The 9,112-nt window shown below is 52.0% G+C and overlaps 1 protein-coding gene across 2 annotated transcripts in view; it reads left to right on the top strand.

Annotated features, from left to right (window-relative positions):
- The first annotated feature begins 2,354 nt into the window (after positions 1 to 2,354).
- The window catches only part of EVI5L (ecotropic viral integration site 5 like), a 30,008-nt gene continuing 23,250 nt past the window's right edge, over positions 2,355 to 9,112 (top strand). For both annotated transcript variants that reach the window (XM_054583341.1, XM_054583340.1), the window contains exon 1: positions 2,355 to 2,509. The gene's annotated coding sequence lies outside the window, so the exon portion shown is untranslated. The remainder of the gene's footprint in view (positions 2,510 to 9,112) is intronic.

Raw genomic sequence — 9,112 nt, 5'->3', positions numbered from 1 at the left:
TTCCTCGGAAGTTCAGGCTCGCACTTTCTTTCCTGAGAGACAACCCTTGGAAACAAGGACAAACCCGAGATTTCGGCACTTAGGATGGTTCCTCAGTCCTCCGTGCTCAGGGGTTGTCCCTTGCCAGTTACTTGGCCCTCACCGTATCCTGATGCCACCCTTGCCCTCCTGACTCAGCACCATGCATCTCACCTCCAACCATGTCCACGGGATCTGTGACCCCCTCCTAGGCCTACCCAGAAATCGGGGGACAATGGCCATAAATTAATTTCAGCTTCAAACTCACCAGTTCCAAAGTCACCTTGTAACTTTGTCAGGACTATAGAATGCCCAACACATAAGTTGACTTTTAAACACTTTGGGTTTTTTTTTTTAAGATTTTACTTATTTTGAGAGAGAGAGAAAGGGAGAGGGAAAAAGAGGGAGAGAAACATCCATGTGAGATAGAAATATCGATTGGTTCCCTCTCACATGCCCCCAGCCAGGGACCTGCCTGCAACCCAAGAATGTGCCCTGCCTGGGAATTGAACTAGCAATCTTCTGGTTTGCCGATGACACTCAACCCACTAAGCCACACCAGTCAGGGTCATAGCTGACTTTTAAAGAAGGGACATAAAGATCTATTCTTTCTAGGAAGGAAGGAAGGAAGGAAGGAAGGAAGGAAGGAAGGAAGGAAGGAAGGAAAGAAGGCAGGCGGGAGGGGAGGAGAGGAAGGGAGGGGAGGGGGGAAGGAGGAAAGCAGGAAGGAAAGGAAGGAAAAGAAAAATGAGGGAGGGGCTTGTAAGGGAGACATAATGCATTATATTTATTTTTACCGCTCAAGTTTTTAGAAATAATGTTTTGGGGCTGTTTTTAACAGTTCCAGAATTTTCATAGCTACAATGTAGAGAAAGAGAAAGGGAGACAGAGAAGACATACAGAGGCAGAGGGAGAGCAGTGACAGCAGCAGAGAGAGTGTAGACAGGGACAACATGTAGCTGGGACAGAGTGTAGAATGGCAGAGGTAGATGGACAGGGACAGGAAGCAAAGGGATGTCAGTCATTACTCCCCGAACCAAACAGAACTCCCTGCTATTTAGAAGGTTGAGAGCTATACCTTAGAAGGTCCAGAAATGTCCACTCTGGGACCCAGCCCTCCTATTCCCGATTTTCAGTCCCCATTCTGAATTTATGTCACCTTCTTGTGACAGAGTCCTTCCCTGCCCCACCCCTACAGAGGCCATCCCTGCATCTTGGGGTGGGTACATGCCCTTTTTGCTGTCTTGCAGGCTGTCAGTCACCTTCTCTGCATGTCCTCCCCAGCTTGAGTAGCTCCCCCATCCCTTCGCTGTTAGAGTCTTGGGTCCACCATTCACTTAATCATTCGGTCATCAAACATTTATAAGCAGTTCCCACATGCCAGGCCCCTACTCAACAATGCTGGAAATCCCTCGAGACCTGACTTAGGCTTTCCCCAAGGCAGCCATCAGGGGTGGGGGATGGGAGGGCCGTGTAAGCAGTGATAACACAGCCTGATCAGAGCTTTAATGGGGAACATAAGGCACTATGAGTCTCAGAGAAGACACTTAACCCGGCCTAGATAGACTAGGGCAGGGGACCGGTCTTCGGTGTGATCTCCACCCCCCGATAGCTCTACCTCCAGCACACAGCTGAGCTCAAAGAAGACGCGCCCCGTCACCTTCCCGTCAGCCTTTGGCCACGCCCCTCCTCAAACCCAACCCATTAGCCGCTCCCTTATCTGGCCCCGCCTCATTACTGTGTAGGTCTCGCCCCCTAAGCTCCTCCCCTTTGCCATTCAATCTAGGTTTCAAGCCCCACCTCCAGGAGGATAACCGCACGCCAATCTCACGATCCCATTGGCCACAGAGTGTTACTTCACCGCCCTCCTTAAGTTGTCAATCTTCTTTATAGACTCCCAGCAGTTGTAGTGGTTTGGTTTGAGGGGCAGACGATAATGAACATCTCAGGACGTCTCATTATTGGGCAGAAAGCCCGGCTTTGGGCGGGGCTTAGAGCCAAACCCTTGCTGCCTCAGTCTGGGCTCCTCAAGGCCGCAGCCTTCTTTTGGGGACACACCCCTCTTTCCTTCTTATTGGTCTCGCCAAGTGTTGATCAAGAGAATTCCATATTTCGATAGGCAAAAGCACCAGTCCTTCACTGCTTTCCTCATTTTAATTCGCTTCTGTCTTCAGAGGCGGCACCCTTCTGGCCGTAGACAGAACGCTGCTCACGGAATGTTCACGGACTGGCCTAACATCCCGTCATTCCTGGATTGTGGGCGGAGCCAGGGTAACTAGGGGCGGTGAATTGGCTGACTGGGCCTCGGAGGCGGGGCAGAGGCTCCTGTCAGCCGGTGAAATGGCAGCAGCGGAGCCGGCGGCCGCAGCGCTCCCGGGGGGCGGCTGAGGGGGCCGGGCCCGTGCTGCGGTGCTAGCGGCGCGGCAGGGATCCGGCGGCGCGGCCCGGGACTGCGAGGCTCGGCACGACGATGGCGGCGCGCTCAGCGCAGGTAGGGAGGCGATGTGGGCCGCCTTCTCAGGCCAGCGACTCCGCGCTGCGGCCCGCGGAGGCCGGGCAAGACCGGGAGTCGGGCCGCTTCGCCCCGGAACCCGCGCTGGGAGCCCTCTGCACTCCCAGCACGGACCCTGGCCGTCAGCCTCGGGCTCCGACCTCCGCCCACCCTTGCTCCTGACGCCTCCCGACTTCTCAGGGCCCTTCCCCGGACCCTCCCGAGAGTCCTCCCACCCCCACCCCAGCCATCCTGAGAAGTCCCCTCAGGCCGGGGACCTTCGCCCACCTTTTTTACTGACCTCAGGGCCCCTCCAGGGACCCTTCAGGACCTCCCCCAGCCCCCACCCCGCAGACCTGTCCCCGCAGGCCCAGGACAACACCACCCCTCCTGGTCCCTTAGGATCCCTCCCATCTGCAGAACCCTTGCCACCACGTCCCTCCTCTCACTTGCCATCCTATCCGGCCTACACCTGCCCCCACCCACAAGGATACCAGCCTCAGGGCCCTCCCTGCCCCTCCCTTCTGACCCCACAGGACCCCCCGCCTCGTCCCTGTAAATCAGGATTCAGCCTGCTGGCCCCTCTCCCACCCCCAGCACCCCTGAAAATCATTCCTGGGGTCCTCCCTGCACACTCCAGTAGCTCCACGCGCACGCCTGACCCTGAATCATCTTGAGCCCTGCGTCCTGGAAGTCCACACTCGTCTCTTGCTCAGCACTACCCCCCGATTGTTAGGAGCCCCGCTGCCCACCCAGAGACACACGTCTCTCTGAGAGCTCCGCCTGGCGCGCACACGCCTGGAAGCCAACAGTTCTCACACAGAGAGATACTCATGAAGCACCACCCGCCCCAAAAAACCCCATCCTGACAGACATCATGGCACCCAACACAGGCATTCAGGAGCCCCTGACATGCACGTGTACACATACACACAGTCAGACACTTGGACCCCCAACATAACACAGAGAAACTCAGGACCTCCATCACAGGCCAGGCAGTCGGGACCGCCCACGTACACACACTCACACAGGCTCCTGAGCGACCCTTCTTGGACCTTAACTTCCCAGGTCCTCCTGTAGCCCCCAGCGCCCCCACCTCGGGCTGTGACTCAGACACGCGGGCTGCTCGGCCCCGGGCAGCCAGTCTGCCCAGCCGCAGCAACCTGCCTGAGCCGGCAGCCCCCCGGGCCCCTGGCGGCGGTGGGGTGGCCCGGGATCTCCCAGAACCCCTGTGGACACCTGCTGCAGGCCTCGTCCCCTTTATGCATCTCTCCCCACTTTGCCCTTGTTCCAAGGGAAGGATGCTCTCTCTCCTACCAAAGTCCCCCTAAAAGAATCCCTGCCTGTCCCCCTGGTTTATGCCACCCCTGGCAGGGAGGGGGGTTCAGACTGCTCCTGGCCCTGGGCCTGACGTCTGCCCAGCCTGGCAGGACCAGCATGCTGACCCCATCACACCCGCTGGCCTCCGATGGCAGGGCCAGTGCTGCTGTCCGGGGGCAACCCCCGACAGTCCCTGTGAGTTGTTTCACCCACAACCAGTATGTTATAACAAAACGAAACAGTTTCCTCCTCTCCTGGCATTTGGGACCCTGTGGGGCTAGGTTCCGGCCTGCCAGAAGCAGACAGCTCTTTGTTAAGCAATATTTTCAAAAGAGAAAAAGTGGGCTGGTGTTTCCCTCAGCTGGGCTGTGATGGAGCTAGATGACCTGTGTCCAAGTGTCCTTCTGGGTTGCGTTGGCTCTTCCTCCCCACCCTGTCACCCTACCACCCCTGCCCTTGGGTCCAACCTGTGGGTTCCCCTGAGCTTCTGCGGTTGACTGCTGGTGGTTTGGAAGGACCTACAGGTGGCTTGGCCCTGGCACGGAAATGAGGTGAGACAGAGAGGAGAGCAGATTACAGAACTGGCAAGCTGGCATAGCCAGTCTGCAGGGAGTAAGGAGGAGCCCCGGGTCCCCCCATGTGGATTCCAGATCAGTCCAGTCTCAGCACTGCCTGTCTAGGCTCCTTTGAGCATCCCTAGAAAATCCCAGGTAAACAGGACCGGATTTCCATGTGGATATTCACCACTGGGTTCTGGATGCCCTGGAAAAAAGCACGTTTTGGCGTGGGGCCTCAACTTCTCCATCTGGAAAATGGGGGCGGGGGTGGTACACAAATTCTTAGAACAGGACTTTGTACTGCATGGGGAGCCAGTGAGGTTAGGATGTGGCTTTGAATATCCCCCTGGGCACCATGCAGAAGTCAATGAAGTCCAGGGCAGTCACCCATCTAAGGGCGCTAGCAGAATCACTGGCTACCCTGGTACCCTGGTTGTACTTTGTTGATACATCACTAGATGATGACCATCTCTCTGTAGCCAAGCTGCCCCACAGGAAGCCGGCTTGAATCAGGGATGAGAGATGGTCTATTGTGTTGGGAGACAGAGGGCAGTAGGGGGCCTGCTTGCTGGCAGTGCCCACCTCCACCCTCACCCCCAATGGACCTCTGACACTGGGTAGGAAGAGGTTTGTTCTGCCCACTTGCTAAAGGGAGAAAGTGAATGAAAAGACTGTTGAAGGTCATGAGGCAAGAAGAAACACACCCCGCAGCCTTCCCAGGGTGGGACCTTGTATGGGGGCAGTGGGGTGGGAGGGCTCCCCAGGGGAGACTGTAAACTCCTTAGGAAAACACAAGAAGTCTCCCAGGGAGGGTTTGCAAACAATACTGATGCACTTTTACCCTAGACTGGGGTACAGGTCTGTGTCTTTCTGTATGTGCTTTGATGGGTGCAGGGACCAAGGGGGAATGTGATCTCAACTTCTTAGTGCAGAATGTAGGAGCTGATTGTTCTGGGAGAAGCCCTATACCAGAAATCAACTTAAATACTGGGGTCTGAAAAAATGTCAAAGGCGGTACCTGCTCTGCATCTAAAGACCCTCTCTACATCGTGAGAGAGCAATGACCAGTAGTGCACACGGATCAGGCCCACAGCACATGCTAGGCCCTGTGCCAAGCACCATTTGCATAGTATCTCATTTAATCCTCCAGACAACCTGGAAGTACTGGAGTTCTGGCACCATGCCTTACCATCACATCCTGCTGCCTCCTGTGTGGAAGCACAAGACAGAATTCTGTACGGCACGCTGCTGCGGGAGTGCAGGAAGGGGCCCTGTGCATTTCTGGGGTGCCAGGGAAGGTGGAGCGGGGATGACGTATGAAGTGCTCCAGGCAGCCAGAGTGCTTGGACAGAGGCCCAGCAAGCAAGAGCAAGCGTGGTACATTCAGGGAAGCGTGCCTCATTTGGGGGGCCTCATCCTATAAGCCTCTGTGTTTCAAAGGCAATCCACAGAGCACACACCGTGGATACTCCCTGGTCATAGCGATCCATGGCTGGAAAAGAGTTTGGAAAGGCAACAAGCCCCACCACCCAGGGCAACCCGCAGCACACATGCTCTAGAAGCCAAATGAAGACAGTGGAAGGAAGGGGGTTAGTTAGGAGAACTAACCCACCAGAGCTAGGAAGAGATTGACTCACTATACTTTTCTTCCACTTCTCAGTGCACTGGATGTGTTTGTGAGATTGTTTTATTGGTGTCTGTTTCCCACACCACCCCACGAGTCCCATGAGGGAAGGGCGCATAGCTGCTCATGGTTGAATCCCAGACGAGTCTAGGGCACATAGGAGATGCTCAGTAAATGCTTGGCTGGTTTTAGAAGCTGACAGTCTTCTCTACTTACTAGCTTTTGAAAAAGGGCCTGGAGCTCTTCTGCAGAAAGAGGTCCATCTGTCAGCCTTGGAGAGCTTCCAAAGGGAGGGCAGACCCCCTCACCCCTGCCCCACACCAGTGAGCCTTTGTAGCAGGAATGCCGTCTTGGCTTTTGAAGAGCTGAGAACCTTCGCAAGATGGTGCTGCTTTTATTCACCTGTCCCTGGAAGGCTTATGAGGGCTCTACATTTTTTTTCCTTTGTTATTCTCAGGAGCCCTAGATATTAAGAAATGAGAGATTTGCTAGGAATGAACCTGTTTTGGCGACAAGAAGTAAACTGGTGACAATACAGGGTAGTAAACTATTTATTTTTTAGGTGAGAAGGGACTCCACAGATTGTAATGGTCTGACCCTCAGATTTTAGACAGAAAGTATTTGCTGCTGTTGCAATTATTATCAATAATGATGATTATAGCCCTGGCTGGTATAGCTCAGTGGATTGAGTGCCAGACTGCGAATCAAAGGGTTGCTGGTTCAATTCCCAGTCAAGGCACATGCCTAGGTTGTGGGCCAGGCCCCCAGTAGGGGGCATGTAAGAGGCAATCACACACTGATGTTTCTCTCCCTCTCTTTTTACCTCCCTTCCCCATCTCTAAAAATAAATTAATTAAATATTTTAAAAATAAAATAAAATAATGATGATTATACTTTTACTGAATTTAATGTTTAAACAGGGCCACTGCATGAGGGCTGGGTCTACTGAGGAGGAGAGGTTTGTTTATTGATTCCACAAATATTGGGTGCCTGATGGTACACTAGATGCTTTGATCCAGGAGTAGGCTGCACAGACCCTGCTCTCATGGAACTTTTTCCAGCAGGGAATAAATATCATGGGCCCACTGCTGTCTCAGTCACTTGACTGGTTTTTGCTTAGGTATTCCAACAACACCTGTGAGGTAGCCCTGTCCAGGTAGCTCAGTTGGTTAGAGCGTTGTCCCAATACGCCAAGATTGCAGATTCAATGCACATAAAAGAATCAACCAATGAATGCATAAAAAAGTGGAACAACAAAGTGATGTTTCTCTTTCTTTCTCTCAAATCATTTTTTTTAATTTTTAAAACCTGTGAGGTAGTTGCTATTATTATTATTAGATCCATTTCCAGATGAAGAAACTGAGGCAAACTGCATCATACCCAAGATCACAGAGAGAAAGTGGTAGAGGAAGGATTTGAACCCAGGCTGCTGGCTCTGAAGTTCTCACCGGAAGCCATGAGCTCTGGGATCAGTTAGACACACACACAGTCATGATACATGGATGTGGATAAGAATAATATGGAGGAGCAGCTAGAACTGGGGACAAGGAGAGGACAGGTAGTGACCACTGAATTCTAACTGCGGTCCTTGTTACCCAAGGGGCAGCTGGCCCATCAGTTGCCTACACCTTGCCAAAAAAAAAAAAAAATGATCTGAGACACCAGGCCATTTTCCTCAGAGTTGGAGCCAGGCAGCACTGTGGTGGTCTGCTGGACAAATGGGGTCAGCTGTCATCTTTCAAGGCTTCAGATTCAGAAATGATTGTGTCTCCATAATCATTGGAGATGGCGGATCAATAAGCCAGGGGGAGGGGAGGAGGGAGCCAGAATTAAAAGAAACTTTGGGGCCTTTATTCCTGTCTCTGAAAACACCAAGCTCTAAAAGATGGCGCTTACTCTCTCTCCCTTGTTAAAAAATAATGACTGCCTGCTATACTCAGTGCTTCATGTATATTATTTCTAAAGTAAAAGAAGGGAGAGAGAGTGGCAGCATAGCAGGTCGCTGTAGGACAAAAGTCCGGGAGTCGGAAATCCAAGTTTGAATTCTTCCCCTGCAGACTACTCGAGGGACCCTTTGAGTGCCCTGCTCAAGGTAACACTTTTCATGTGTTAGGGCTCTCCTTTACTTTTCTTTGTACACTGGCGTTGGATCACTTTTTTTATGTTTAAAATAGACTTTATTTTTTAGAACAGTTTTAGATTTACAGAAAAGTTGAGATGACAGCACAGAGAGTTCCTGCAGACCCCACAACCAGTAACATCCCAGATTAGCCTTGTACCTTTGTTATAATTAATGGGCCAACTGATACTTGATCATTAACTACAGCCCACACTTCACTCATATCTCCTTAGTTTTTCTCTACTATACTTTTCCTGTTCTAGGACCCCATTCTGGATCCCACATGACATTTCATCATCACACTTGCTTAGGCTCCTCTTGGCTGGAACAGTTTCTCAGGCTTTCCTTGTTTCCGATGACCTTGACAGTTTTGTGGAGGACTGGTCAGGAATTTTCTAAAATGTCCCCTAATCTGGATTTGTCACACATTTTTCTCATAGTTAAACTGGGTGATGTGTTTTGGAGAGAAAGACACAGTGGTGAAGTGCGCGTCTCAACCTATCAAGGACACATGCTCGCAACATGACTTAATACTATCATTGTTGACTTTGATCACCTGGCTGAGCAGCACAGAAATTTTTGTTGTCATTTATTCAGCAGGCGTTTATTGAGCACCTAACTAAATGCCAGATGCTGCGTTATGGGCTTGGAGTAGAAAATTTAAAAAACAGGCCCTTGCACTCAGAATATTCATGACCCAGTAGAGCAGGCAGGCAAGTGCAGAAGTTTATAATAGCCAGAGAATATGTCTTGATGTGGGGTGTAGGGGGTAGGTATTTTCAGAGAGACAGAGAGAGAGAAAAGTGAGCCAGGATACTGGAGGCAGGGTGTTGACAGGAAAGATTTCACAGAAAAAGACTCAAACCAAAGTCTTCAAGAATGCCTTTCCAGGCAGAGGGAACAGTATTTGCAAAGACAGGTGGGAAGAAGGAGGTGCTCCTGGGGGACTGAGTGTGGAGGGACCAGGATGCCAGAGGAGGTGA

Source organism: Pteronotus mesoamericanus, unplaced genomic scaffold (assembly GCF_021234165.1).
Source record: "Pteronotus mesoamericanus isolate MK-2021 breed Mesoamerican mustached bat unplaced genomic scaffold, CSHL_Meso_final contig_730, whole genome shotgun sequence".
In the NCBI taxonomy this organism is placed as follows: Eukaryota; Metazoa; Chordata; class Mammalia; order Chiroptera; family Mormoopidae; genus Pteronotus; species Pteronotus mesoamericanus.
The sequence above is the reverse complement of the archived record's forward strand: the minus strand, read 5'-3'. Positions and strand labels throughout refer to the sequence as shown.